Below are 8,408 nucleotides of genomic sequence, written 5' to 3' on the forward strand. Positions count from 1 at the left end.
GTAATTCAGCTGTCAAGCAGTGATTAAAAATGGACAGCTTTTTCTGTAAGAGAGTCTTAATCTACTGCATCACCATTGGATTTGTAATGCTCTATATAAGGAATGAAAACTTGCTCTGGTCCTGTGTGAAAACTCAGTCCATTAGGAAAGCCCTCAATGCTCATATGCACAAGTATTTTCAGCAATATACGTATGGGGGAAATTGGCATTCAGTGACTTTGAGCTTGCATTTTAAAAACATGGAATAATGATCGTGAATTAGTACCTTGTCATACTTATTGTTTAGTTTAAATTATTGAAATTATTTTGTTATTGAATAATCAGTAACAAAATAAAACATGCAAAAAGGGGAAACTGAATTCTGTAGTATCTTCTAGAAGATAGTCCAGGTCTTTCTGATACTTTTAGGCCTCTGGAAATAGTGTAAACCACTGACTTGCCATTAACGTAATATTGATATGAGGATTTCTTACATTATGTTTCCAAAGCGTTTTGAGACAGACCAAGATGACTGTAAAAGTGCAATAAGCAGCATTATCAATATTTCTATTATTGCATGAGTTTGGATATATGGGATTTTTTCCTCTTGAAATTTTCAGAGGGCTGTAAAACAGTACATCTTTCTGGAGCCCTTCACCCACCATTTGAGTGGCTGGAATGTCACTATGTTGAGGTGACATCAGAGGGAAGATATCACTGTCTGGCTAACAACACTTTCTGTGGGTCCTGCATTTGCTTTTGATGTTTCATGTCTGCATAACCAGATCTAATAGACTGTGAAATGTGGAGAGAGCAGCTTGTAGTGATAGCACATCTGTGTAAAAGAAATCTTGAAGCACTGACTGTATCCAAGAAGTTTTGGATCCACTGGTGCCTTTATTGAGTTAAAAGTAAGTGTGAAATACGCTTGATTATGGCATTTAAAATTTTAGGAAAATAGATTATTGGAGAGCAGCCAAATCCAATAGCTTTGGCAGTTACAACCTAGTTAGAGAGCTTAAAAATGATGAGCTAGTCTTGGACATTCCATTTGGTCTGCTGAGCAGAATGACCTAAACTAGCAATCGCTACCTAATTTAAGCTATCATTTTAGTAATTAACTTTTCAAATAAGATCTAGAAACTTACCCTTCACAACCATTTGAAAATGTAAGTTGGTAATAATAGTGTCTGTGAATCTCCAAACAGAAAAACCCAGAGCCTCTGCAGCTGCTCAGTTTTGCAAATTAGCCAGTTGACACAATCTCTCACCAGTTTTACCACTCCTGTTCACAATTGCATGGGAAGGCTTGAAGTTGCCAAAATTCTTACTGGCACTGCGTTGCTGCTTGGGAAAGCTATGAACAGCAGCAGGAACAAATATTAAGTTTGACACTGGAAGAAGATCCAAAAGCGTCTGGGGAGCACACAGGCTTGTTGAGGCCTGGGGCACAAAAAAGTCCGGTGGAGACTCTTTCCTGCTCTGTCCTTCCTTATCCCAAATTCTTGCAGCAGCCCTGATGCTTTAAGGAAAGAATAGAAACAGAATTCCTTCTATAGAAGCAAGAGAGCATTGTACTGAAAATGTATTTGAATTTTGCTAATGAAAAAGTGAGAAGACATACAAAATCACAAAGCAAGCACCTAAGGGAACACCCAAATAAAGTCCCAGAACCTCCTTTCCCAGCAGTTGGGATGACAAGTGCCTGCCTTTATTCCAGACAAGGTTATTTGGATAAATCCAATATCTTTTATTAGACCAACGAAAATAGTTGTAAAAATTCTTCTTTGCAAGCTTCCGGGTACAAACACCCTTTGTCTGGCTGAGGAAGTATTTGCAGTTGGTCTGTGCTCTTCTTGAATGGAATAGGAAAGAAGCCACATGCGAGAAAGCCAGTCAGTGAAAACGCAAATTGGGGCAGTCAGTGGGTGAGAGACAGGTAGTGAGGGAGCGGGGGAAAGAGAATGTAGACCTGGTGATAAGAATATAGATGGTAAATAGTAGAGATGTTACCTGGGGTGTCAGATGTTAGGCAGGTTATACTGTGTCATAAATCCAATGTCTATATTTACTCCATGATTTTTTTTATCCAGGAAGTTGATGAAGTAAAGATCATAGGCTCATCTGTAAAAGGTGTTTTGTAAATTCCCTTTGAGGACTTTATGCCATGCTGTTTTCTCTTTACTAATGAATCTTCTTTATTTTAAATATATACCCTCCATATATATCATCCATATCTATGATTAGGGTTACCATATTTCCAGCAGCAAAAAAGAGAACACCTGGGGGAGGGAGAAGGGGGAAGGGAATATGATTGTAGGGGGGCAGTGATATACCCATGCCTTGCCTTTGCCCCTTGCTCCTAAGCCTCTGCTCCCCCAGCCCTGCCAGCCCCCAACCCACAGGCTCCCGACCCCCAGCCCTGTCAGTGCCCTGCACTTTGAACCCACAGCCCTCTGTCTCCCAGCCCTACCAGTGCCCCTCACTCCCAACCCACAGCCCACTGCCCCCCACCTCCAGCCTTGCTGGTGTCCCTCACTCTGTTCCCACAGCCCCCGCCCCCCCAGCCCTGTTGCCCAAGCAGTGTGTGCATATACGCACGCGCATGCGCATGCACACACAGTCTCTTTACCTGGCTTGCTGGGGCCCACGTGGGGAGCATGTGACCCCAATCACATTGCCCATTGCTCCCAGTCCCAAGCAGCCAGACCAGGAGCACAGAGGGAACAGCAAAAAACACAGACATTTCTTATTTGAAAAACCGGCCCGGACACAGCACAGAGGGCCAAAAAAGAGGACGTGTGGGAAAAGCCGGATGTATGGTAACTGATTAACTATTAGATTAAGTCTACTGGGAAGTAAGTAGCTAGTATACTTTTAAGACCTTAAGAATGTAAGAGTTTCCATACTGAGTGAAACCAAAGTATCCCATCCCTTGCCCACTATCTCATCTCCAACAGTGGCAAGTAGTTCTTCAGAGCAGTGATTTGTCAACCTGTGTCACTTGGAGTCCTGGGATTCTGCAATAGGTCATCTGCATAGAGATTAGAGATAATGGCAGAGTGGGCCTAGAGGTGGTGGGCTGCCATTTCTGGGCTGTGTTGCCTGGCTCCACATCAGCTCACATGATCCACAGAGCCAGGGGTTCAGCAGCAGAAAAAGCGATACGAAAGGATTTTGTGACCTTAGGCTGTAGGGAAACAGCGTAGAATGATCTGTACCCTCCCAAACATTATGAGACATTTACATCCCTAACTTGTGTTTAATAGCCTCTGTCAGAGAAAGTATTGAACCTAGTTAAAATTTTTGGCTTCCAGCATCTTCTGGCAATGAGTTCCACATCCATATTATACACTAGCAAATTGGCCATCATGAATGATAGAGTGTTTAAGGGGGTATTTACATGCCCTCCCCACCTGCCCCCACTTACCCTTCGGGGCCGCCCATGTAAACAGTCCCTTTGCCACCACCGCCACCTCCTCCAGCACGGTGGCTCCCTCCCCCTCAACCCACCTTTGCCTCCTCCTGTGGAGCAGTGGGACTTCCCCCACCTGAGGCAGTGGTAGCGGTGGCAGTGGCTCCCTTTCCCCCACCCACCTCTGCCTCCTTCTGCAGATTAGCAGGGCTTCTCTCTGCCTGAGGAGGCAGCAATGGTAGTGGCTCTTCCCTCCCCGCCTCCCACCTCTGCCTCCCGCAGAGCAGTAGGGTTCCTGCTTGCTTGCCTGAAGTGGTGGCAGCTCCCTCCCTGCCTGAGGAGGCAGAGCCTGCAGCCAGTTGCCACAGCCAATTGCTGCCAGCTGTCTCAGCAGTGCATGCACAATTGCCCAAAAGTGTTATGGAGGTGTGCAGCCACACAGGGGCTAGGGACCTGTTGACCAAAGGTCATAGATTGAAGCTAGTACCACAAAGCCAGGTCTGATGCAGTGGACCTAAGCTAGAAGGCCTAGCAAGATTAAAGCAGCAGAGGCCCAGGAGCCAAAGCCCCAAGTGAGGGACCACCATTATAGTAACACCCGCGAGGCATGAGGCATAATATAAGGGAGGATTTGGAGCCATGGAAGTAACCCTTAAGGCTTTGGGTGCCCTGCAGGGCACAGTTAAATTGAGTGGCCCAGCAAGGGGCCTGAGGACCAGTGAGGACCACTATGCTGCTGGATACCCTAGCAGGGGGGCAGGGTTCAGTGGAACTGGGGCCACAGAAAGGCCCCACAGAAAGGCTGCCTCCTTATTTATTATACCATCAAGGCATGGCAGGAAAGGCATGTAGGTACCCTAGGGGCAGAGCAGGGCATAGTAATGGAGCCACCAGGGAACATCATGGTCACCACTAGACTTCACCATGGTACAGAGTGGTAGTGTCATTATAGTCAATGAGATCAGTCTTGTATGATGATTTGAATGCAGTTTGTGTGAACATATAAATTCATCTCACTGGGAATCACTTAAAATTATTCTTCCTTCACTAAGTGACATTCTTTCCTCCTCTTCTCTGTCCCTAGTGACATCTAAGGAACTTTTAGGTTTTTCTCACAGAATAGATTGGGGTTGGTAACATTTTTGGCTGGAGTACCAAAAATACCCCAACCTCAGCCCATGCCTTGACTTGGCATGCCAGGGGCAGATAGGGGGGCGGGGGAGGTGTGGAGCTGTGAGGTATTTGATCCTCATTGCTGATGGGTGCATGGATGTCTCTAGGTGGACGGTATGGTAGCGGCTGGGTTTGTGCTACCCCTACTCTTTCCTCACTGTGTGCCCTGAGGAGCATGTGCAGCTGCCACTGGCCATGGAGCCCAGGCTTGCAGCAGGCAGTGGACAGGCTGCAAACAGCTGTGCCAGGGTCTGCAGCCCTGGCCCTGTTCCATGGCTGGTAGCAGCTGCTTGTGCGTCTTAATGCTCATGGCAGGAAAGGGGCCAGGGCAGCCCAACCCTGGACCATCCCCTGGCAGCAGAGAGCCAGGAAGGGGCTCTGCAGACCTCAGTGCAGCAGCTTACAGCCTCCCAGCTGCCTGCCACAGCCAGCCTGGACTCTAGCAAGCCCCTGCTGCCCTCCATAGAACCTGGGCTGCTCGCAGCAGGTGGCAGGGATACTGCAAACAGTTGCACCGAGGTAGGCTGAGCCCTGGCCCAACTCATTATTGGCAGCAGCTGCACATGCATCTCTGGGTGGACAGTGGGGGAGGGACTGCTGTTGCACAGCCCCAGCCTCTTCTCTGCCATGCACTTTTAGCTGTTTGTGCAGCTGCTGTCAGTGCTGGGGCTCCAGAGCCCAGTGTAGCTGTTTGTAACCTCTTGGCTACCTTCCACATCAGGCCAGAGCTCTGGAAAATTACTGCCTGCCATGGAACCCAGTCTGCTTGCAGCAGGGCCTGCTGCCTTCTGGCCTCCTGCTGCGAGTGGCCTGGGCTCCATGGCAGGCAGCAGCTGCCTAGTGCCTGGGCTGCCTGTAGTGTGCCAAACAAAATGGCTTTGCACGCCATGTTCTGGCATGCGTGCCAGGGATTGCTGATCCCTGGAATAGATGGTTCTACAGATAACCCTTTTTTCTATACATTTTGCACAAGAAAGCAAACCTACTGATGTCCAAAACTAAAATCCTTCATCTCTGTTTTGTATTTTTTAGTCTTTGGTCTAGAATGACTTAAATAGATACATGTTGGGGTTTTTTTTTAAACATTATTTTAACAAGTTAAAACATTGTCAAACATGGAGGTGATTTGTCTGATTAAAGATTAAGACACTTTTATTTCTTCCCAACTGAATGTACAGAAAGCCTTTAGATTATTCCAGACAACTGGAGGCATAAAGAAAATTAATCCCCATTGCGTTTTCGTACTGGGATGCATACAGCATGTTTGTAACATAATAATATTGGTAATGTTCAGATCAGAATCTGAATTTTCAGCACAATGTAAATGCAGCTATTAACACCGTGTTATATACCCTTATAAAAGGGGGGGTGTGCGCATGTGTATGACCCCACAGATGTTATGCTTAAAATGTGATTAATACTTAACAAGCCACAAAATTATTACACAAAATATATGTAATAATTTTGTGGCTTGTTCCCATCTGGCCTTAAATTGAATATGTGGCTGGTGTGTTCTGAGCATCAGCTGATGGGTGCTCCCAGCCTGGGGAGCACACAACAGCCCTTCAAGATTTGGGTGTGCTCCTGGGGCTAGGAGTGCTGATCAGCCAATCAGCCTTCGAGGCTCCAGTGTGCTTCCAAAGCTGGGAGTGCGGAGCTCACTGGAGCCCTTCAAGGCTGATCAGCCCTCTCAGCCCCTGGTGCGCACCAGCCACACATTCAGTAAAGGAAATTTCCTGGCATGGTATGAAGGCACAATTGGTGGGATTGGGGATCTATCTTTAATTGAAAGTCTATCAGCAGCTTGTGTTTTTATTTTTTACATTGAGTTTTCAGGTGGTTTAACATAAGAAAATGAAAACTAATTGCCTCTGTCTGGCCTTGTATAGGCGTTCTCGGGCGCCTTTCGAGCGTTCACTCAACTCCAGCCAAGGGTTATGTCCCCAAAACTGAGATATTATGTCACGCTCCACCTTGAGGGAAGCCCTGACACTCGCTTGCCACGACTTGGTCTTCTCCTTTTCAGTGGGGGGGGCTCCTTCCCAGGCTTTCCCACTACCCGCTGGAGATGTCTTGGGGTTCCACCTCCCCTGCACCACAGCTATGCTCCAGCCCTCCGGATCGTTGGATTGTGGGTCGTCAGCCTGTTCCCTGACTTGCCCATTTTGGACGGCCGAGAGGCATATGATTGTCCCCATCTTAGCGCCTGACCTTCCTCCAAAGCTCCTATCAATTCTGCCCAGATCTTCCATTGTGACCCTGGACCCATGGAGGGTCTTCCTTTAGTCATGACTCCGGGTCCCTCCAAAATCAAAGTGGGATGAAAGGAAAAAGAAAATAATGAAAGAATCTGGGTGTGGGCTTCTGCCCACCCCATTCATGGGTCCAATGTCCGTGATCCTCTTTGATCCCTTGACATCATCCCTTCTCCTCAATGTGGGTGAGACCCTTTCAGAGGGTCTTTGTGCTGCCCCTACCAGGGCTGCAGGTCTTCCTGGGACGTCAGCCAGAGAGCAACTTTGCCCCCCGACGTCCCTTCCTTCTTCTTTGCCATCCCTTCACCGCCAGCTTTTGATTCCGCTGGGCGGCGGGTCTTTGTGATGTCATCCACTGGCGCCACTGCCAGCCAGCAGTAAAAGCGGCTGATAAACTGCGCTGGTGGCCCTTCTCAGCATGGTTCTCCCTTCCCTGCAGCAAGTAAGTACACCCTCTTCTCAGGGCTCTTTCTTTCTTTCCTTGGGCAGGTTGTCCCTGATTTGGGCCCCTCCGTCGGAGGCTGCTCCAGCGCCTCCATTTTTATTTCCCAGGGACACTAATATTAAAATTAGACACATTTATTTCACTCACTCTCCTTTTAGAAGGCTGCTCCAAAATTTGACTCTTTGGGTAAGAGTAAATTAGGTTTCTAACCAAAACCTGTTCAAGTTCAGTTTCTTTTTGTGCCAACATTTGTCCTTTTTAGCCTCTTAAAATAGCTCTTCTCGCTTCTGGGTGGGGTTTTTTCCTAGTATGTTTATTGAAAACAGTTGTGTCACCCCTTTCAGCCCCCATTTTGTTAAACAAGGTACAGTTTTTTAGGGTGAATCAAGACAGTGCAGTGCTAGCTAGCTCTGATACCAAAAACAGAAGCAGCATAAATGTATTATAGTATAGATGCCTACCCTTGTCGTGTTCTATGTAGACATACTTCATCTTATAACAAGATGGGCTGTCGTTTCCCCTGTTCATACTACTAGCCTTTCTTGGTGCATTTTCCAGTTTGAATTTAGCTCTTTTAGGGCAAAAATAACAAAAACTGTAATGGCGTTCTAGATGGAGTCCCCTCAATGTTAATATTTTTCTGGAGATACATGTCCTGATACATTCTTTTTCCTTTTTCAAAGCTGTGCAAATGAAAAAAGCTTCAATAGAAAAAGATTTTATTTTACCCCTTAAAACGTAAGAACCTGGGGTGGAATATCACCTGAAATGTAATAGTGTTTTTCTTGGGTGGGGGGTAGTTTCAGTATTTTCAACTAACTACTTCCAGCAGACACTTTATTTTAATTATAAATTAATTGTTTCCTCAGAATGTGTGGTTGCTTTGTTGTTTAACATCTGACGCATAAAAAATACAAACTGACCCATGCCTTCAAGATAAACCAGTAAGTGATAACAGTGGGGAAATGGCATATTAACAGGTAAATCCATTTATATATATGATCATCTAACTTCCTTTTAAAAATCCCCAGGCTAGGAGCCTGCACCACTTCCCCTAGCCGCCCTGACTGTGAAGTAGCGCCTCCTAATATCTAATATCTAATCTAAACTTACCCTCCGCCAGCTTGTGACCGTTATTCCT

General features: G+C 46.4%; 1 protein-coding gene across 1 annotated transcript in view; it reads left to right on the top strand.

Moving 5' to 3' along the window:
* The first annotated feature begins 8,131 nt into the window (after nt 1-8,131).
* LHFPL2 (lipoma HMGIC fusion partner-like 2) overlaps nt 8,132-8,408 on the top strand; it is a 116,300-nt gene continuing 116,023 nt past the window's right edge. The window contains exon 1 of the mRNA XM_019532200.1: nt 8,132-8,211. The gene's annotated coding sequence lies outside the window, so the exon portion shown is untranslated. The remainder of the gene's footprint in view (nt 8,212-8,408) is intronic.

This window comes from Crocodylus porosus, unplaced genomic scaffold (assembly GCF_001723895.1).
Source record: "Crocodylus porosus isolate Cpor-Errol unplaced genomic scaffold, CroPor_comp1, whole genome shotgun sequence".
In the NCBI taxonomy this organism is placed as follows: domain Eukaryota; kingdom Metazoa; phylum Chordata; order Crocodylia; family Crocodylidae; genus Crocodylus; species Crocodylus porosus.